General features: G+C 40.0%; 1 protein-coding gene across 2 annotated transcripts in view; it reads left to right on the top strand.

Annotated features, from left to right (window-relative positions):
- Window positions 1-784: 784 nt before the first annotated feature.
- Window positions 785-22992, top strand: part of GPR45 (G protein-coupled receptor 45) — an 86839-nt gene continuing 64631 nt past the window's right edge. For both annotated transcript variants that reach the window (XM_043996612.1, XM_043996613.1), the window contains exons 1-2: window positions 785-872; window positions 3289-3351. The gene's annotated coding sequence lies outside the window, so the exon portion shown is untranslated. The remainder of the gene's footprint in view (window positions 873-3288; window positions 3352-22992) is intronic.

Genomic DNA, 22992 nt, shown 5'->3' with positions numbered 1-22992 from the left:
CCTTTAAAGTTCAATTCAAAATACCACATCCTCCGAGAAGCCTTACCTGATTTCCCCAGTTGGTAATGACCTCTACCACTCAAATCATTTTCACTTCTGTTAAGAGCTCATCATGTTAGGGACTAGGGACTGATATAATAAGTGCACTTAATTTAGAATTTATTTACAGAATATTAAATGTCTACTGTGTACAGAGAGCACTAGTTCCTGGGTGAGACACAAAGACAGAGTTTTGCATGACCTAGCTGCCCTGCCCACCCCAAAATTGGCGTGACAAGTAAAATGATAGGTATGAAAGTGCTTTGAAAATTGTAAAGTATTATGCACGTTTTCGTTATTATTACTGCTTTCACCATAGGTTTGCAATTTAATTAGATTGGTGCAGGAAAATCAAGCTATAAGGATAAGTTCCATAATAAAATAATCAGGATGTTTTACCTTTTCCTATTCCTACTCTCCTTCTGCCCCCTTCCCCAAACTGCCAGGATGTTGTCTCCCTTTAGTTCCCCACTGGGGATGTGACTAAGTTTCAGAATAAGGGAGGGGGAAATACCTTAAAGGAAGGGGCTTTGTGGGGGAAGGAGGGAGGAAATTGGGGGTGGAGAAGGGCAAGGGAGCAAAGAAGTGGCTGCAATTGTGGAATGTAGCTAATATTACAGCTGCTGTCACCAACTAAGGTGGTGGGGGTGGCTTTCCTGTCCTCCTCCTCTTCCTTCGTTTCCTTCTCCTCCCCCCTCCCCTCTAAGTCCCAGGCAGCAGCCGCGGTAGCAACCACCACCAAAGAAGCTGCCGGCTGTATAAACAGCACTCTTTGTCTCCTGATCCTGGACAACCCCCACCCCCCCTCCCACCTTCGCTGATATCCTGTACATGTAAGTGTCATTTGCCCTGGGCTTGGGTTTGAAGACAAATGGGAAGTAGGGGCAGGACACAGGTACTTTAAATTGGACCCCAGCCCCCAGCCATCTGCTGCTCCATCTTGTCCCCCAAGCCCTACAAGTGTGTGTTTGTGTGTTTATGCGCGTGTGTGTGTGTGTGTATGTGTGTGTGCAGGGGTGGGGGTGTTTTGCCGTCTCCTTCCTTATTCTGGTGGGTCTTTGTGCACCTGCACCTTCCCTCACCCCCAAGGCATTCTTCCTCCCACACTGCCCCTTCAAGTACTTCTTTCCCAGGCTCCAATACTCTGGTGTCTTGGATGCGGGTTGGGCATAGGGAGCTTTCAGCTCACCTCTGCTGAGATTTGTTGAGGCTTGGGGGTGGGGTGGGGGGTTCTGTGGATAATGCCCAGAAGGAACAGAGGATCACACTGCAGCATTTTGCTGGTTGACGTATGGCTTGAATGCAGGTCTGTGTATTTCTCTAGGCAGAGGCAATGGCATAAGGCAACTGTACAAACGGAAAACAATCAGAAAATGGGAAATTCTTAATGACTTCGTTTACGGGAGGTAGACAGAACCTGTAGCAGCAGACAATAATGTTCACATCCTCCTGCTTCTCCCATTTTATTCTCCTTCCTCCCTTCATTTTTTCCCTATCCATCTCCAACTTTTTAAATGGATCTGTTATTTGGAGAATAGTTTGAAAAGCACCAAAGAGCTCTTAAGTGTAAGCTCACGGAAGCCGCAGCGGAAAGTTAACCGGGCACAGTGTCGCATTTAGTCCAGGTTATTGGAGATGCCAAGGAGAATAAATAGATGGCTTGGGATTTTTTCCAAATTACAATACCTCAATTTGTCCATCTGAAAAAGTAGAACAACAAACTCTTCTAGCTCTACAGCTTGGAAAGATAGGCAAAGTAGAGTAGAGAATTGTAGTGGATCGCGCACCGCGGTGGATCGCCATAAAGTGCGGTGGATCGCCATAAAGTGCGGTGGATCGCCATAAAGTGCGGTGGATCGCTGTGTAGTAGTGCCTTTCTTAATCTAAGGGTGACCTAGGTTCAAGTTTCAAAATTTGAGTCAAAGTCCCATGGCTGGTACATTCTAACTATGTTATAGGAAGACCATGCGTCGACCCGCATTGGTCCTGAGAGATCTTTATACCAAAGAAGTCACAGGTCCGATTCATATCCGTCACGTATTATTATTAACTGTCTACCTTCCATTGGAAGTACTGTTGGAAAGGCCACACACTTCCCTTTTAGTAAACTGGAAAACGTATATTAAAGTGAATGATGACAGTTTCACGTCACGGAGGAAAGTCATTTAGAAAAAAGAAATGTTATAGAAAAAAGAGAGACCATGATGGACTTGTACCTTGCCACTGTCTGGCCGTGGACAAAGTGTGAAGTTTTTAAAGGGGAGGAGCAAGCGTTTTAAGCGCTTCAGTGCAGGTGGCTGCGCTCAGCAGCGCCGCTTTACAGATATTTACTCGTTTGATCTCTACAATTGTTTTATGTTCCTAAGAAGAAATAACAAGTACGTGGTGAAATACAGGCAGCATGGTACAGCGGGAAGAGTGCTGCATTTGAAGTCAAAGGGCTTACCTTCAAAACCGAACTCTGCCACTTCGTACCCATGTGATCTTGGGCAAGTCACTTGATCTTTTGGGTTCTCAGTTTCCTCATCTGGATTGAGTCATAGAATTACAGATGGAAAGCCCGAAAAGACCTTAAAAGGACCTAAGGGGCGTAACCTCTTTATGTTACAGATGAGGAAACTGAGGCCCAGATAAGGCAAAGTGATTTTCTCAAGACCATACAGGTAATAAGTAGTAAAACAGAATTGGAACCCAGGTCCTCCAACTTCAGGGCAAATGCTCTTTCTACCATACTGTGCTAACCTCTAAGGTCCTTTCCAACTCTGAATCTATGATCCTATGAGCAAAAACGGACCAGTTATTATACAGCCAACAAATCAAAGCGTTTTACCATATGCACTCTGGGACTTCACAAATAGGAATAATAATTTTTATTTAGCACCTAATTCAATGCAATGTGCTTTCCTCACAACTTCACTGTCCATACAAGTTTTATCATGTTCACTTAACAGATGAGGAAGATGAGGGTCACCAGGGTTTATCCAGAGTCACAAGGTTAGTAATTATTAGAGGCAGAATCCACACCCAAGTCTTTGGAATCAGAGTATAAGGTGGGGGGGCAGAAGTGAGTAGACTGCGGCGGCGGGGGGGGGGGGGGGGGGGGGGGGGGGGGGGGGGGGGGGCGGGGCGGCGGGAGGAGACAACAGGTACTTAACTGCCTATTGGAATCCATCTGTTAACAACTAGACCTTCAGCTCAAAAACAAGCCAGAAATTGATTAAAAAAAAAAAAAACCAATCTGCTTCCCAGGTGTGAACTCTGGCTGTGGTAGCAGGACCAAGGCAGTTCCTGAACAGAGTCCATCAGTAATGGGTGAGTGTTATATTTATGTGAAATAGCAGGAGAGCCTTTTTTTTTTAATTGAGGAATTTTCCTTTGCCCTCTGGAATATCATATTCCATAAAAAATTTTTTTTAAATTGAGGAATTCCTGAAAAATAGCGGGTTCTCAGCCATTAAAATAGTCCTTACCACAAGTCTGGTCCTTCAAGGGATGCACAGGAGGAAAATAACTGTAATGAAATTATTCCTCATTCCTTCTTAATCTGAAGTTAACACGTCATTTTGTGGGAAGGTCTTGAGTTGAAACATATAAAAGAAACTAAAATATACATCTGATACCACAGGAATGTGGCTTTTCGCCGCTGCAAGTGGGAGGCTAAAATAATCAGGGCTACTGGTGATGAGATTAGTCATGTAGCTTTTACTCTTTAGTGATTAGATCTGGATTGTTTTTTGGTGTTTGCTGTAGAAATACCACACCCAGGTAGAGTGCTGCCATTTGTCCCTCTAGTCCCCAGAGAAACTGAAATTCAGAGAGATTAAATTACTTGCCCCAGGTTACAGATTAATGTCGGAGGCAAGATTTGAACCTTTGTCCTCTGACTGCAGAGTCAATGCTCTTTCCTCTGTGCCATGTTCCATCTTATTTAAGTTTGATTTCTGTTTGCAGTAAATGGATATGGTATGAGTAGCTGAGGATCAATCTGGACTTTTCTATACCCTTCCACTAACTTTTTCAATCATAACAATGACAGATGATAAGACTCTGAAGCTACTACTGTTTTCACTAAATCAATCATACTGCCTTAATCTTCTCTTTTCTTTTCTTTTCCTTCTTTCTTTCTTTTTCTTTTTCTTTTTCTTTTCTTTTTTTTTTTGGCAGGGCAATGAGGGTTAAGTGACTTGCCCTGGGTCACATAGCTAGTAAGTGTCAAGTATCTGAGGCTGGATTTGAATTTAGGTCCTCCTGAATCCAGGGCTGGTGCGCCACCTAGATGCCCCTGCCTTAATCTTTGAACCAGGGACATTAAGCTCTTATTCTACCATCTCCAGCATCATCTTAACCTTCTATAGAGACAGTCACAGAGTTGAAGAGACAGGGGGTAAGAGTATGTATGATAATACTTGTGTTGTAATATGTGACTCTCACATATGCACACATATTTCGGTGAGTTAAAATGTGTACACACAAAAGAATGAGTCCAGCCCTAATTATGTGCCTAATGATTTAGGTCTGAGCTTCAAGTCAGATTGAGAAGGAGAGTTGTTTGTTAGCTTAAGACCCAAATGACTTGATTACAGGTGTCAGCAGCATAAAAATATTAACTGGATCTGGATCTCCATTGTAAAGAACAAAACTGAGAAATGCAAACATCCTCAAGGGAAAATTTCATTTATTGATGGCTACTCATGGTCTTCCTACAGTCAGAAAGGCTCTCACTTAAAAGCAATAAAGACTGACAATAAAATTAAGCAAAACCTTTAAAATCACAAACCTGCTAATTGTTCTTATAGCAAAGTTGGCCTTTAGCCATGACAAACTCGAGATAACCAAGAAAAGATAACCAGGAAAAGCCCAGGGTCAACCCAACCAAGTAAAAAAATTTAAGCCCTGTTGATATTAAAATGCCTGTTCACTTTGAGACAGTATGAAGTTAAAAGAACTCCAAGCTTTGACATGCACGCTTCTCTTGGAGTCTACATAGATATGTTTTGTCTGACAAAGATTCTTTGTCCTAAAGAAAACTTTTTAAAATCTGAGGGTTTTTTCCCTGGAGTTTCCCTCCTTCCGGAGTTGCATCTCCTCTCTTATTTCTCTTTATGTAATATCTAACCATCTATTTGTTAACCATATGCCGTGGCCATAATTAACCTGCCACTGATCAGTATACTGTGGAGAAGAATAAAGTCACCCTATTTGTGTTAAATTACTTCATTATTTAGGAGGGAGGGAGTTAGCTCTCTGCATGAATGTGGTCTATTAGATTATAGTTTTCTTTTGCCCTATATTATTGATCAATATGTACAAGAGAATCCAAGCACAGATTTTATTTTTCACATGTACAATTCTATATCCTACACATCCTTAGACCAGGCAGCTCCTTCAGGAGAGCTTAGAACTTCTATCCAGTTCATGCTCTGGGGAGCTCAGATGTAACTGAAAGAAAATTCAGGGTTCATTCAATAAATATTTCTTAAATTATACAACACTGTGTTAGAGACTAAGGAAGGACCAAAATTTAGATGATACCTAGCCCCTGCCCTCATGGTACTTATATTATAGTAGGGAGCTAAAACAGACTCAAGTTGTCCTAATGCATAATATTACATGATGGGTATGTTGGAGAAGTAGAATGCAAAGTGCTAAGTGAGGTCCATGGGAAAAAGTTGCTATTGACAGAGGGGTTCAAGGAAGGCTGAATGGAAAAGGTGACATTAGGGTCAAATATTCAGTGGGCAAAGAGGTGGTGGAAGGACGTTCTAGGTGGCATGTACAAAAACATGGAAAAGTTGTCAGTCCAAGAATCAGATCACAATAGGCATTTCTTAAGTGCAAACTATGTGAAAGGCTTTGAGATAGGCTAGAAGAAAACAGATGTAGAAGCTGTAGACAGTTGTTGCTCTCAAAGAGTTCCCATTCTACAACCAGGATATAGCATATATATAAATAACTACCTACAGGATATAGCATACAAAATAAATACACAGTAAAGTGGGAGAAGACACTAATATCTATGGAAATCAAGAAAGGCTTCTTGGGGACAGCTAGGTGGCGCAGTGAATAGAGCACCAGCCCTGGAGTCAGGAGGACCTGAGTTCGAATTTGACCTCAGACACTTAATACTTGCTAGCTGTGTGACCCTGGGAAAGTTGCTTAACCCCAATTGCCTCACCAAAAAAAAAAAAAAAAAAAAGGCTTCTTGAAGGAGGTTCCATTTTTGCCACGGTTGAAGACAGCAAGGCGTTCCAAGAAGTGGAGGCAAGGAAGAAAGGATTCCAAGTATGGGGGACAGATAGTGTTAAGGCTTGGGAGTAGGAGATGGCTAGAATATAAAGTGCTTGACGGGGAATACTGTGGAATCAGGGTGGAAAGAGGATAAAGACAAACTGCAAAGCTAGTCTAAAAGCCAAATTCTTTCCATTGACAAATAGAGGAGAGTTGGGTTATTTTTTATTCTAAAGGAAGTGGGGAGCCAGTGAGTGGTCACTGGGTAAAGTGGTATAGTTTGGCAGATTCATAGAATGCATATAAGACAGTAATATTAAGTAAGGCTATAAACAAAGGGCAACACTAGGTTGTGGAGGGCTTAGGGAGCCAGGTAAGACAGCTCAAACTTATCTTTTTGTTTGTTTGTTTGTTTGTTTGGTTTTTTGCAGGGCAATGGGGGTTAAGTGACTTGCCCAGGGTCACACAGCTAGTAAGTGTCAAGTGTCTGAGGCCCGATTTGAACTCAGGTACTCCTGAATCCAGGGCCAGTGCTCTATCCACTGTGCCACCTAGCTGCCCCCCAAACTTATCTTAGTAGGCAGTAGAGAGTTGCTGGAGGTTTTTAAGGAGACAAGTGACAAGACTAAATCTAAGTGCAATGAAGATATTTTTGGCATTGGTATAAAGATGGCGGGAACAGAGACAAGAATCAAGAAAACCTGTTAAGAAACTATTGCTATAATTAGGATCTGTACTGGAATGGTAACAGTGAAAGTAGAGTGGAGAGGAAATCAACTCCAGTTGAAGGACTGATTAATGAGTTGGGAGGATGGGGGTGAGAAGGTAGCTTCCTACATCCAGAAAAGCCATTGGCAGAGCCACCTATCAATACACCAGAGACCTCTTAGCTAGCCTGACTCTACAGTGTCTAGTCAAGTAACCAATAATAACAATAGCTCACCGTTATATAGTACTTTTAAGTTTATACAACTCTTTTCTTACAATAACTCACTGTGGTAGGTAATATTGGAAGAGATTTAACTAAGAATTTTTCCACTTGGGTTAAATTCAGCTGAGTCAGAGAATTATAAAACAAATACCAACCAGGCCCACTGTGGCATAGGTTATCACAATATTTCTCAAAATATACTATTTAGAAAAATATATAAACTACTTAATTCCCCAAACATACTTTGGGAAGAGAATTGTGAACACTAATAGGACCATATACAAAATCTCCAGTTTATGAAAAGCCTACAAATCACCTTTCAAAGAGAATACTTTACTGGGGCAGGCTGCTCTCTGTACTGCTTTTCCTCCTTCTCCCCATCCTATACCTGAATTTATGCCCTGAATGTGAGAATGAGGGGGTGTTGTAGTACGGGGAAGGTAGACTTTGGAAGTGGCAGCCTCCAGTTGGGCAAGGGAGTAGGGATAGTGATATCCCTGCCTTTTGCCAAAGTTACCATAAATGAGATGTTACTGCGCACATTTTTAAAATCTGGAAAATGAGACTTAGAGGAGTTAATTACTTGCCCAGGATCACATAGCTAGTAAATGTCAGAGCCTGGATTCAAAGCTATGTGGGCCTTAGTCAGGAAGTTTCATTTCTTCTCAGAGACTTTTCAAGGGGAGCAACTAGGTGGTTCAGTGGATGAAGTGCTTGGTCTCAAGTCAGGAAGACCTCAGTCCAAATCCAGCCTCAGATACTAGCTATGTGACCCTAGGCAAGTCAGTTAACTGTTTTGCCTCATTTTCTTCAACTGTAAAATAGAGATAATGATAGCACCTGCCTCCCAGGATTGTTGTGAGGAGAATTGAGGTAATATTTGTAAAGTACTTTGCTAACCTGAAAGTTCTATATGAGTGCTAGTAATTCATTTCATTGTTTTTTTTTACCTTTCTAGCTCCAATTCAGGAACTGGATCAAGATGAATCTTATGTAATCTATAGAGGTTTTTTGCTTCGCTTTTTGAAAATGTGCCCTGTTCTGTTTCAGTGTCTTTTAACATGTATGTCTGGGAAATCAGACGTGGTCCCTTTAAAGAATAATCAGAAGCATGTTTATAAGAGAGCTTAGAAATTTGCTAGAGCCATTAGAAAGGGAGCTGCATTTTCAGATTTGCCTATGCTTCCAAGGACAGAGCTGGAGAGAACAGTCATCAAATGGAGGAAAATCCTATGATTGAGAGTAAGAAGGAAGTCACACTGGGAAAGCTGGTAGTCAGCACTGATCTTTTTCTTCCTGCCAAACATCTTGGAATGACAAGGTTAGAGTTCTATAGAGAAGAATGTGGAAAACCCTTAGGAGAATTATCTCCATAAAATGAGGGTGAACCTGGCATAGAAGACAATCCGTAAGGTGAGAAAAGCTTCAGGGAGACTTTGACTCCAAGCCAGAAAGGTTGGGAAGTGTCAGGGATGGGAGTGTAGAGAAAAGGGATCGTGTGTAAGTAAAGGGCTTTAAAGTACTGCAAGCAAGGGAAAGGACTTATTTCTTTAGCCTTTGTGCAAGATAGATTTATTGATTGACTGTTATGAGCAAAGTTCTATGCTGTACCTTGAGTAGGATGAAAAGATGAATCAGACATGTTCACATCTCCAAAGGAGTTTACAATCTAGTAGTATCTAGCAGATAAGAATAGAACCTAAGTTACTGGAACATAAGCCAGAATGGAATAAGCACATTGTAGGAGTTCAGAGGAGGAAAAAAGACCATTCCCATGTCTGACTCAGAAGGATCAGGGAAGAAGCAGCATTTGAATTGAGTCTTCAAGAATGAATAGAATCTTTATACCTAGAGATAGAGAGAGGACATTTTAGGCAGAAATGGCACAGGCAAAAGCATGAACATGGTTTACATAAAGGGAAATTGTGGTTGTTAAGCCTGGAAAAGTAGTTTCATGCAATATTATAGAAGTCTTTAATGACAAGCTAAAGAGTTTGGATTTCATGCGGTAGATAAAAGAGAGCCATTGATAGTTTTTGATCAGGGGCATCAGGAAAATTAATCGAGTAATCTTATATAAGACAGGTTAAAGGTAAATTAAAACTGACTGCAAGAAAACCAATTAGGAGCCTGTTGCAATAGTCCATGTGAGAGGTAATAAAATAAAATCATGAACTAGAATTGGTGGTAATGACAAAAGAAAGAAGAATATGAATATGTGAGAGATTATAGAAGTAGCATTATAGTGATATACCACATATGGGTGACAGATAAGAGGGAAGAATCAAGAATGATAACTGAGTTATTTAACCTGGGTGCCATTAACTGATATAGAAGAATTGGGAGCTGATTTGAGGGGTAAAGAGAGTAGAAGAGAGGCAGATGATAATTTTAGTTTTAATCAATATGCATGGGGTACCAAGAGGGTATTGAGGTAGAGATATCCAGGAGAGAACTGGACATTCATAATTTTAGCTTGAAAGGGAGTTTGGGAATCTAGATATAGGACTGGGGTATGTCAACATAAAGGTAATAATCGAGTTATGGAAGTATATGACAGCATCAAGGAAAAAAGTATGTAGATAAATGAGAAGATAACTGAGGACTGAACTTTGAGGAATATCTACATTTTTAGGAGATAGGTGTAAAAGGAGATGAAAAACGAATGAATGAATGAATGAGTATTTATTAATTACTTTTTATTTGCCCCTATGCTAAGTTCTGGGGACTTTTTTTTTTTTGCAGGGCAATGAGGGTTAAGTGACTTGCCCAGGGTCACACAGCTAGTAAGTGTCAAATGTCTGAGGCTGGATTTGAACTCAGATCCTCCTGAATCCAGGGCCGGTGCTTTATCCATTGTGCCACCTAGCTTCCCCCACTCTGGGGACTTTAAAAAAAATAAAGATACTCTCTGTCCTTAAGAAGCTTATAGAGAGGTTGAGGAGGAGGTTTAAAAAAGAGATGGAAGAAAAAATTCCCCTCTTGTAACTATTGTTTAGTCACTGTAATTTTGGGGGGTGGGAAGGGGAAGACAAGAGAGAAAGAGTATCAATAGTCCATGTGTCCCTGTCATCCATTCAGAGTAATATGCAGAGGGTAACACTTTTTTGTAAGAAAGGTTTTATGGGTTTTTAAAAATGAATTTAGTGAACTTAAAAAAGAAAGAGCATCTAGTAGTGTCAAAAGGCTACAGAAAACGCATAGAAGATGGAGACCAATAAAAGCCCAGAGGATTTGACAATTGCAAAGTAATTGTGGACCATAGGAGCAATGTAAGAAAAGTATGGCTAGGTATATATATTTTATTTCTTTAAATCTTGCTCTGGTTTTATTGTTGTATCCACTAAGGTTCTACCTAAATGGTTTATTGGTTTTTGTTTTTTTGTTTATTTGTTTGTTTTGCAAGGCAATGAGGGTTAAGTGACTTGCCCAGGGTCACACAGCAGTGTCAAGTGTCTGAGGTCGAATTTGAACTCAGGTCCTCCTAAATCGAGGGCCGGTGCTTTATCCACTTCACCACCTGGCTGCCCCTAAATGCCTTATAATAGTATGGACTTGACCCCTGGTTCTCAAAGGCTATGCCAACAGTGTGTAAACTCTATTAGGTCTTGCCTAGCTGTATAGAATTCAGTATTAGCCAAGAGTACTTTGTATGTTGGCTGAGAACCAACTTAGTTAAATTTGAGTGGCTCATCATCAAAAGGTTGACTACCAGGAAATGATTGTTTTAGGCCACCACAACTAATGAAACCACATATTAAAAGAGAGGAACTGCAATTTCTGTTTGTAGAAGGCATTCCCATACAGATTAAATCATTGATCCTTGAAGACTGTTAGGCTAATATCAGTAAATTCCTTTTTTTGTTGTTGATTTAATAAAGAGTTATGTTTTCATAGAAAAAAAAGCATAGTTGAGTAAAAAAGAATGCTATGTCTTGATTCAGTTAATCATAGTTATGAGAAACCAGGGCTATTCTTACCACAAGATTAACAGCCTGATGCATTAGAAGAGGCTTCACTGGAAACTAAGTGACCTGAGTTCTAATTTCAATTCATTTAATATTAGTAAACCTCCATTTTCTCATTTGTGAAATGAGATAATTAAACTAGTGTTCCTGTTCCTACTAACTTTATGATTCAAAAAGCTCCAGAGGACTAAATGAGTACTCTTTTTTTTTTTTTTTTTGGTGAGGCAATTGGGGTTAAGTGACTTGCCCAGGGTCACACAGCTATTAAGTGTTAAGTGTCTGAGGCCAGATTTGAACTCAGGTCCTCCTGACTCCAGGACCGGTGTTCTATCCACTGCACCACCTAGCTGCCCCAAATGAGTACTCTTTTAAAATTTTTATTTTGTGAACACAAAAACAAAAGTTAGAAATTTGTCTCCTACAAGGCATGGAGGATGTAGAAATGGTGAGGAATGGTATTTGGTTTATAAATATACACACACCCATATAGACAGATATAAAGAAAGATATATGTATATGTACATATAGATATAAATATCATATATATGTATACAAATACTGCACAAAAATAACATTGATCCACAAGCATTTAAGAACATGTTAATAGCTTTCACATACCAAATATTTATTATATATATTAATAAATATTCCTGAACTGTGTCTAATAAAAAACTCTCAAAATACAAGTATCAAAAGAGAAGAAATAAAAAGTACGTGGTAATAGGAAGAAGTAAGTATCTCCCCCAGCTTCCTGCCTGCAACTGGAGGTTTCCCCAAAGATGATTCCAGAGTATCTTTAGAGGATAAGTTTGCATCCCTGTATTTTCATTCACTTGCAAAAAGCCGTAATTTGATTCTGCCTGCACAATAGTATATTGGACATTAAACATAAAAGAAAAAAATAGTAGGATAGTGACTTGTTCCAGGACTATTTCTATCTGAACTCCATTGGATATAAGATGAGAACAACAGTAACACTCCCAATAAAAAACTTATCTAGCACTTTACAATACACAAAGTACTCTCATCACAGCTCTGTGAGGTAGGAAGTACAAATATTAGCTCCCTGTTATCGATAAGGAAGAGAGGCAGTGTGGTGTCTTAGACAGATATAATTGGGTTTAAGTCATGCCAATGACCACATATATACTCCTTGTGTAACCTAGGACTAATCACTTACCCTCTCATGATTCCAGACACTTTTCTAAAGCTTTGGTTGACCTTAGGCGTTGACCTTCATGAGTCAGAAGGAATTTACTTACTGGGAAGTTCTAATGCCAATGAAATCATAAATTCAGTCATATCCAGCCTGTATATGAACAAAAAGAGGCTCCCAACAGCTAGGTATGGCTAACAAACTCAGGTATTCTGATGTTTCTTCAATTGTAAAGTGAGGGAATTGGAGTAGATCAGAGTTTCTTAACTAGAGTTTGTGAACTTAAAAAAAAATTCAATAATTGTATTACTAGATAATTAATAATAATGAAAATAATATATAATATTTATAGAGTGCTTTAAAACTCACCAAGTATTTTATAAATATCATGTCATAATATTTATCCTCCTAACAATTATGGGAAGTAGGTGCTACTACTACCATTTTAAAGATGAGGAAACTGAGAGAGACAGAGTAACCTGCCCAGGGTCACATAGGTAGTAAATGTCTAAAGTTGGATTTGAATTCAGGTTCAAAGATACTTCTAGTATCTGTTTTTCTAAGAAAACCTCAAATGAACATAGGGGCAGCTAGGTGGCACAGTGGATAAAGCACTGGCCCTGGATTCAGGAGGACCTGAGTTCAAATCTGGCCTCAGACACTTAACACTTACTAGCTGTGTGACCCTGGGCAAGTCACTTAACCCTCATTGCCCTGCAACCCCCCCCAAAAAAACCCCCAAAACAAAGCAAAAAAACCTTGAACATAACTGAAAAATTACTGAAATTCTAAACCCCAAGTCCAGTGTGCTACCTACCATGCCACCCACATAAAATTGCATAGTTCTATGGATTTTATTTTATTCATTTAAAAACATTCTGAGAAAGGGTTCATAGGCTTCTCCAGACTGCCAAAGAGGTCCATTACATACAACAAAAGGTTAAATAGACTCCCAGACTAAATGATCTTTAATGTTCCTCCCTACTCTAAATCCCAGGATTCCAAGAATAGTGTTCTTTGTATTATACCACATTCACTACTTTCATCTCTATCTCTTCTTTTCTCACAGTAATTTGGGAAAGTGAAATCTGGACTTTCAGACCAATTTTCTCTGCTGTCCTTGAATCTGTTTCATAGGCTTTCAGGGTGCTAAGGGGCATGCTGGAGTTTCATTTTACACCTGTCAGGATCCAGCAGAGAGTCCATCAAAGATGCTGGGACCTGCTGAGCAAAAGCTTCAAGTTAGAGCAAATTGGTATCTGATTTGGGTGTGGGATATGGAGAAGGAGGAAGAAAGAGTGGGAATGGGAAGGATCCAAAGTCACTTTTGTTAGAGGTATGTGTGTGTGTGTGTGTGTGTGTGTGTGTGTGTGTGTGTGTGTGTGTTGGGGCGTGGGTATTGGTAAACAACAAAGCAATATTTTTGGCAGAGGAGTAAGCTTTAACTTAGGCCAATGTTTCTAACATAAAGATTTGTGTGTGCTTGTGTGTGTTTGTGTTTGCACGCATGTGTATGTGTGTTTTTCTAAATTCTGGGCTTGAGATCCAGGCTGTACTTACATTTGCTGAGCTGATTTGCTTTCCTTTCTAAGACAGGTTTGGGTTGACCTTGTGGATTTTCTGAAAGAGAATTGATATTGCTAATGAGCCCAGTTCTAGAAGGTAACTCAATGTTAGTCTAATTTAGGGGAGAGGATAATGGTTTTAGAGTCTGGAGTGACCCTTGCATGTACCTGGATTAGACTGAGGCTCTACTTATTCTAGGAAACCTACAAGAATGTAATTTTGGAAGCAACATGGGGGCTATGAGTCTGCATTTGGTTCAATATACTTAGGAGTATCTTAGATCAATGATTATGCTCAAAGTACAATACCTCAATTTGTCCATCTCTAAAAGAGGAATCACAAAATCTCCTACTTCTATGGCTTAGAAAGATGGTGAGACAAAGGTAGAACAGAGAATTGTGGTGAATCACACATTGCAGTGAATCATAGTGTAGTAGTGCATCCCTTAGCTAAGGGTGACCTGGGTTGAAGTTTTAAGATAAGATGGATTTGACTTAAAAAAAAAACACAACTTAACATTAGCTATGTTGTATTTTGTTGTTGTTGAACATTTCCCAATTACATTTTAATCTAGTTTAGGCAGTACTTGGGAGTAAGTTTTTCAGACCTCAGAAGTACAAGACCTCTCTACTAGCAAAAACCTACTTATTAAAACTGAAGCTGCTGGGGCAGCTAGGTGGCGCAGTGGATAGAGCACCGGCCCTGGAGTCAGGAGTACCGGAGTTCAAATCTGGCTCAGACACTTAACACTTACTAGCTGTGTGACCCTGGGCAAGTCACTTAACCCCAATTGCCTCACAAAAAAACCCCCAAAACTGAAGCTGCCATGGCCACCTGGACATCCCCCAAGCTACAGTGGGAAAAAAATAATGAATTTGTAGTCAAAGGTCCTGGCTTCAAATTTCAGTTTACATAGCTTTTTATCTGTGGGACTGTAGACAAGGCAATTCCCCTTCAGGCTTCAGTTTCCTCTTCTGTAAAATGGGCATGTTGTAGAGTAGATGATCTCCAAGCTTTCCACTCTATGAATCTCAGGGTGGCTAGATGGACCAGTGGATGGAGCACTGGCTCTGAAGTTGGAAGTACCTGAGTTCAAATCTCACCTTAGATCCTTACTAGCTGTGTGACCCTGAGCAAATCACTTAACCCCAATTGCCTTAGACATCAGGGGCCATCTCCAGTTATCCTAATATATATCTTGCCACTGGACCCAGATGGCTCTGGAGGAGAGATTGAGGCTGGTGACTTTGCACAGCCCTTCCTCACTTAAATCCAATTCAGTGCAAGTCATTTCATCACCATGATGTCATGGTCTTCTTCAAGGACAAACAACAATAACTCCATGAATCTTATAAATAAACCAGATTACCTTATTGATAGTCTAGCTTGGTAAACCTACTGGATTCACTTCAGCCCAAGTGGGACTACATTCCAGAGAAAGATCCCTTTGCCTGGCAAAGGATAATTTCTTCTTAAATTGACCAATTCACTGTCTTATAGGATGAGGGGTCCTTTTTTAGAGGGGAAAGTAGCATTCTAGTTTTTCTGGAATTATAGGTATAGAATGATGACCTTTATCTTCTACAGTGTGCAAACATAATATTTCTGTCCAATTCCAAGCTCAAGGACCTCTTTCCTCAAGTAGATGACTCTCCATTCTCCTTTCTATCTACCCAATCCTTACCTATTCTTTGACTGCAGTCCTGTGTCATCCCCCCACACTCATCCATGAGGTCCAGAAAAACCATCCCAGGCCACAGTGGTCCCTTTCTTCTCTGAAATTCCTTAGCCCTTCAAGTCTATTGTAGAACTTAATTATTTGCCTCCTTGGTTGGTTACTTAACTATTTCATGGGAGTATGTCTTATTTCTCCTGCTAATCTCCTGAAGGTCAAAGACTTTGACTTAGGATCATGAGATCATCAAATTAGAGCCAGAAGAAACCTTATAGATCATCAAATCCAACCCCCTTATTTTTTTAGATGAGGATAGTGATGTCCAAAGCAGAGAAGTCATATGACTTGTCTAGGATCACACAGCCAGTAGGCATCTGAAGTAGGATTTGAACTCTGGTCTTCTTGATTTCAAGTCTAGCACTCCATTCATCACACTATGTTTATGCTTGACCTCAATTTCCTCTTTTGTAAAATTAGGGAGTCTGGATTAGATAATTTAATTTTTCTGAACTCTAACCTTTTATGATTTTCTAATTTTTCTTATTTGCCTCATTGCATTGCACTATACATAAATGCTACCAGCAGCTAAGTGACTCAGTGGATAGAGAAGTGGGCCTGGAGTCAGGAAAACTCACCTTCATGAGTTCAAATCTGGCTTCAGACATTAGCCTGTATGACCCTGGTCAAGTCATCTAACCCTGTTTACTTCAATTTCCTCATCTATAAAATGAGATAGAGAAGGAAATGGCAAACCACCCCAGTATCTTTGCCAAGAAAATCCCAAGTGTAGTCATGAAAAGTTGTGCATAATTGAAAAATTACTGAACAAATACATAACTGCTATATACATGGGGTAGTGGGGTTTGGGATTCCAAATCTGTGATTGCAAATATAGGGACCTCTCCATGAGGAACTCCCTTTACTAATGAGGTTCAGCACCTATCCTATTAAAGAGCTACCTCAGAGTAGATTTGTTGCTCAGTCATTTCAGTTGTGTCCAACTCTTCAGGACCCCTTTTGGGGTTTTCTTGGCAAAGGTACTGGAATGGTTTGTCATTTCCTTCTCCATTTCATTTTACAGATGAGGAAAATGAGGCAAACAGGTTTAAATGACTTACCCAGGTCACCCAGCTAGTGACTTTCTAAGGCCAGATTTGAACTCACAAAGATGAACCTTCCTGATCTCAAGCCCAGCTCTCTAGCCACCTAGCTGCCCTAACTATCCACAGAGTGGGTAAAGAACCGACTTCTAAGTGAGGAAAACATGGGTTCAGGTGCTGTCTCTGCCATACTGGTTAGCAAGTCCCTTCAACTTGTGGTGTCTTGGGCATTCTGTAAGGCTGAGCTTATGGTAGATATTTAATACTTGCTGAATGAATAAAGGGGGGTCGGGTGGGGTAGGAGTCTTCTCAGCAGTACTGGGAAGCCTCTAGCCATTTTGTTTCCAGGGCTTAGATAATAAAATCTTCCATAGCTGAACCAAGCTTTTCCATAATGGTACTTGGCATCACAAGATAGCCCCATAGTTCTAAAGAAGCTCCCTTAATTCCATCCTTCTTTAATAAAGGGGATGTGATTTCTGTTTGAAATCAGTCATTTCGAGTCTGAGGATTGTTTCCACCCCTAATAGAAGCCAATAAGACAAGCTACTGCCTAAAGGAGAGGGGAAGGAAATATCTGGCTACTCCTGAGTAGTAAATGAATGTAATCACTCATAGTGTATGCTTGCTAATTTGTAGCTATATTCAGGACAGTTGGTTCAATCCTTTGTTCTCTGCCCTCCTGCTGCACAATGCCAGTAGAAGGATGGATGGCCCCCCTCAGGGCAGCATGTTCAAATCCTTTTTTAATATACTTCATATATTAAACTCCTTTCTGAGGTCAGGCGACTTTGGAATAGCTAACTAAGATAATGTTATAGAAAGAGATACCATCAACCTTGTTACATAGAGCTGATAATCCAGTTTGGAGACTAGCTAGTTGCTTAACTTTTCTCTATCAAATTTCATTCATTTATTTAGCAAATATGTATCAAATGCCTATTGTATGCATAGTCCTGCATTAAGCGCTCAAAGTGGGGGTACAAGAAGTACAGAGCAGGTTTGACGGTCTAGTTGAGGAAAACATAGAGATGAAATGCAAGGAAATATATAAACAAGGGTACATAAGAGGTATATAAAAGGGTATATAAAGGTAATATAGCCTGGTACAAATTCTGTTCAATTCAGCCAAAATATACTAACTGCCTAATAGGTATCCTTAAGGCACTATGCTAGGTACTGGGGATATCAGTGTGAAAAAATAACAGTCGAATTTACTAAAGGGAAAGAGACATAAATACAGATAATTATCATAGAACATTAATTAAATATATTAGAAAAGTAAAAAGTGACCTCTTTATAGGACGGAATCCATCTATATACTCAACTAGATCTATGATCTCAATGATGTGGATATTCTCTCTAATTATGCATATTGCAACCCATCTGTATACTTTGTCCTGTGTTACTTTCATTTAAATTTTCTCATGATTTTTCCATAAGATGGGAGGCTATCCAATGTGCTAGTGGCCTTCCATTTCTCTCTCTCTTTTTTTTTTTTGCTTTGAATAGAATTTTATTTTCCAAAATATATGTAAAAACAAATTTTAACATCAATTTTTAAAAACTTTGTGTTCCAACTTCTCTTCCTCCCTCCATTCCCACCCCCCCCACAAGAACTCAAGCAATTCAAAATAAATTTTACATGAGTAGTCATGGAAAAATTCCCACATTAGCAAGTTGTGAGAGAAAACAGTGAAAAAAACCCTTCAGATTAAGGAATTGTCAAAGAGGAAAAGAAAAAAAAGAATTTAAAAAACGTGTTTCCATCTGTTTTCAGGTACTATCAGTTCTTTCTCTGCAGATGGGATGCAATATTCATAAGTCCTTCAGGGTTATATTGGATCATTGCCTTGCTGAAAATAACCATATGCTTCCCAGCAGATCATCCCCCACTATTGTTGTTATTCTGTATACAGCACACTTCACTCTGCTTCAGTTCATGTAGGTCTTTCTAGGTTTTTCTGATAGTATCCTGTTCATCATAACCTGTATATAGTACCTTAAGCTTGACAGAGAATTTTCTTCATAATAGCCCAGCAAAGTAGGTACTGTATGTTTTGCCATTATAATCAATCATCATAACTATTTCCCTCCATCTCACTCCCTTCCCATGACATTTACTCTATCTTCTTTTTATCTATTCCTCCTCAAAAGTGTTTTACTTCTGACTATCCTCTCCCCAGCTCTGCACTCCCTTTTTTTCACCCTTCCTTCCTTATCCTCCTCCCCTCCTACTTTCCTGCAGGGTTAAATAGATTACTCCTCCCAATTGGGTATGAATGCTATTCCTTCTATGAGCCCACTCCAATGAACTAATTCTGTGTTCTAAATTTTTCTTCCTCCCTCCCTCCTCAACCCTCCCTATGAGATCAAGCAATTCAACGTGTCATACTTGTGCAGTAATGCAGAACATCTTCATCTTCCTTGAAAGTGTTTTGCTTTTTACTGCTTTCCCCCCCAATCTGCCCTTCCCTCCTTCCCTTCTCCCCCCTCCCCTTATCTCCCTCCCCTCCCTCAGGGCAAAATATATTACTATACCTACTTGAGTATGTATGTTAGTCCTTCTTTGAGCCAATTCTGATGATATTAAGGTTCACTCACTCCGCAACTCCTTCCCCCTCTTCTCCTCCCCTCCATAAGCTTTTTTCTTGTTTCCTTCATGTGAACTACCTCTCCCCAGACCATCTCTCCCCTTCTCCCTCCCCCACCTCAACCCTATTTTAAAGATGTCATCATGGGTTAGTTAGGTGGCACAGTGGACAAAACACCAGCCCTGGACCCAGGAGACCCCAAGCCCAAATCCGGCCCCAGACATAAGACACCCCACCCTTTTTGCCCCACAAAGAACAAAACATAACAAGAGTCCTAGTGAAGTACATTAGCCACCTAATGATTTTCCCTCACTCTAATCACTTGACTAACCCATAGAAGAATTAAATAATAGGCCAAAAGGGATCTTATATATTGTTGTGCAGTCATTTTAATCATGTCTAACTCTTTGTGACCTAATTTGGGGTATTCTTGGCAAAGATACTGGAGTGGTTTGCCATTTCCTTCTCCAGCTCATTTCACAATGAGGAAACTGAGGCAAATAGGGTTAAGTGACTTGCCCAGGGTCACACAGCTAGTTAAGTGTCTGAGGCCAGATTTGAACTCATGAAGATGAGTCTTCTTGATTCTAGGCCCTGCTTTCTATCTGCTGTGTTACCTAGCTAATATTATCTAGTTGTAAATCTTCATTTTTTTTTAATTCAGAAAACAAAAGCCAAGAAGAGTGAAATGATTTGCCCAATGTAGTATGGAGAGTTAGCAGCAGAGCTGGTTCTAGAACATAACTAGAAAAGTTTGTGCCTTGGGCAGAGAAATGGATAGGATAGGTAGGAGAAGCAGGAAGAAAAACTAACAACTGGTCAGTACTAGGGAAAGGTAGGGCCAAGGTTAGGGAGTTTGACAACTGCTGGGGTGGAAATCCACCCTCTAGATGGGATTGTTGACACCCTCTAAATCTCAATGCCCTAGGGGCAGCTAGGTGGCACAGTGGATGGAGCACCAGCCCTGGAGTCAGGAGTACCTGAGTTCAAATCCAGCCTCAGACACTTAACTAGCTGTGTGACCCTGGGCAAGTCACTTAACCCCAATTGCCTCACTAAAAAAAAAAAATCTCAATGCCCTAAAGTAAAGTTACCCACCCCACCTAGTTATTCTCTGCTTCTGACTTCCTGTCTCATGTTCTTTCTGTTGCCCGATACTACTGCTTCTAATAACATGTTGTGCTAGTTTCAGCCAATGTTATCTATACTGCCTACCCAGTAAATAACATTTAATATCTAATACCGTTTCCTATTTTTCAGAGTCCATTTCTGAAAATATTTAGTGGCAGAGAGAACATGAAATTTGATAGAGTCTGACTCATTTATTTCATTGTGGAAGGGAAAAAACCTGCTTTTTCTATATGCTTCTAGCCTCACCCTCCCACCAAAAAAGCAAGGAGCAGAGGAAAATGGTGAACTATTTGCAAAGAACTTTCCAGTGAGGTGAGGGTTCGAAGAAGATTGTAAACACACTTCCATGTAGAGCCTGTGGGCAAGTAAGGATAATTGAAATCCTGTTCAAAGAAGACATTTGCAGCTTTTTATCACAAATTTCTACTTGATTTTCCCCCTACTGACAGATCTATCTCCACAGATATTTATAGTTCATGCTCCCAGAGGGTTGAAACCTTTCTATCTTTGCTGCTCACAAGTTTTCTTCTCCTGACAGAACAGAGCTGACCCTTTCCAAAGCAGTAATGCTAAGGTTAAACAGGCCAGACAGCTGATGATCTGTCAGCATGGATCCAGCAGAGGTGCCTTTAGGCTTTCAGTCAGATGAAGGGAGTTTCTACTTCTTCTTATGGGAAAAAAAAAAGCCACAGTCGGGTAATTTTAGCTGTCTCTTCCCGTATATAGCATATGCTATACAACAGCCATGGTTTTCCTTCCAGAAATACATTTCCCCCAAATAAGGGTGCAAGTCATTCCATACCCAAAGATTCTTTTAGGACTATTATTAAGCACAGGTGGTGGCATAGTGGATAGAGTTGCTGCATCTGGAGTCAGGAAGATCAGAGTTTGAATCCTGCCTCAGATATTAGGTATATGACCTTAGGACCTTCCTCAGCCTCAGTTTTTTTCATCTGTCAAATGGAGATAACAACAACACCTGCCTCAGAAGGTTGCTGTGAAGATCAAATAAGATGATATGTGCAAAGTGCTTAGTAGACCTTAAAAAGCTATTTGAAAGCTGTCATTATTATATGAGTGATGACCATCTTTGTGAGCTTCAGTTCACTAAAGAGGAAACATCTGGGCTTTATTATCTTATTTATCTAAGTTAGGAGTATAAGATTCTCCATTAAAGGTATACTCTGATGGTATTATGGTGCAAGCGTGAGGCTGGATTCTTGAAGGCTTTGGAGACTGAGTCATATCATATATAGGGGCTTAATGACTGTCATCTTGGGATTTATAGTGTGGTGTAAGACATGCAGTCCCAGGTAAGCATCTCCCTCTGAGCCCTGAAAAATGATTAGGGACCACTTTGATCTTTGAGCCAGAAGGTGCAACTGAGTCATGTCACAGAATGATTAAAAATATACACATAGTCTGAGAGAGACAGACTGAGAAAGTCGTGGAGGTCTGAAGAGCTGAAAAGCAGCAGCAAAGGGGTCAGCTTCCCAGCTCCAGATTTAATGAGGTGAACCAGAAAGAATCATTGACATGGGGGTGATCAGGAAAAGGTGAAAGAAAAAACAGGTCTGAGCTATGGTCATAAGAGAGAGACTGAGAAGGGCTATTAGCCCCCAAAGGCATCTTAAAGCTACTAGGATCACTTTTTTTTCCTGGAAAGATGTGCTCTTTCGCAGAATCAGGAGAACATTGTACACAGTATCAACAGCATTGTGTGATGATCAACTATGATAGACTTAATTAACTCTTCCCAGCAATACAATGATCCAAGATAATTCCAAAGGACTCATGAGGGAAAATGCTCTCCACACCCAGAAAAAAGAACTATGGAATCTAGATGCAGATTGAACCATACTGTTTCTACGTTTTTGTTTTTTTCTTTTTTTGAGGTTTTCCCTTTTGTTCTGATTCTTCTTTCACAACATGACTAATGCAGAAATATGTTTAATGCGATTGTACATATATAACCTATGTCTGATTGCTTGCTGTCTTGAGGAAGGGGAAAGGAAGGGAGGGAGGGAAAAAATTTGGAACTAGAAATCTTATAAAAACAAATGTTGAAAACTATCTCTACATGTAACTGGAAAATAATAAAATACTTTTATGATTAAAAAAAACTATAAAAAAGATGTGCTCTTTCCTCAACTTCTCTCTCCACTTCCTGCCCATTAACAGACACTGTAACACACTCTCCAGAATTTTCTAGTAACCCAAATTTTACTTCAACTATAAAGAGACCAGACTAGAGAAAAACAATGTCAAATGAGGATGAGAGCCAAATCTCTGCCTAAAGGTTAGGAAAATTCTTAACTGGGGACTCTAAGCAATTGTGACTATACTCCTAACTTTTCACATTGTATTAATAATCTCCATAAAGGAATAGAGGGTAGGACTATGTGGAATTATGAGTCTACTATATCGCTCTATCCATTATGCCACCTAGCTGCCCCTGACTTTGAGCATAAACGGAAGTATAAGCTGTATATTTATTATCTGAGGACCAATTTAGCTAATCACAGAGAGGTTCATCACATGAAGGCTGGTTTCTAGGTAATGCCTGTATGGCCCTGGCAGCTTTTAAGGGGCTGCAATCTATTT

Source organism: Dromiciops gliroides, chromosome 3, assembly GCF_019393635.1.
Source record: "Dromiciops gliroides isolate mDroGli1 chromosome 3, mDroGli1.pri, whole genome shotgun sequence".
Classification (NCBI taxonomy): Eukaryota; Metazoa; Chordata; class Mammalia; order Microbiotheria; family Microbiotheriidae; genus Dromiciops; species Dromiciops gliroides.
The sequence above is the reverse complement of the archived record's forward strand: the minus strand, read 5'-3'. Positions and strand labels throughout refer to the sequence as shown.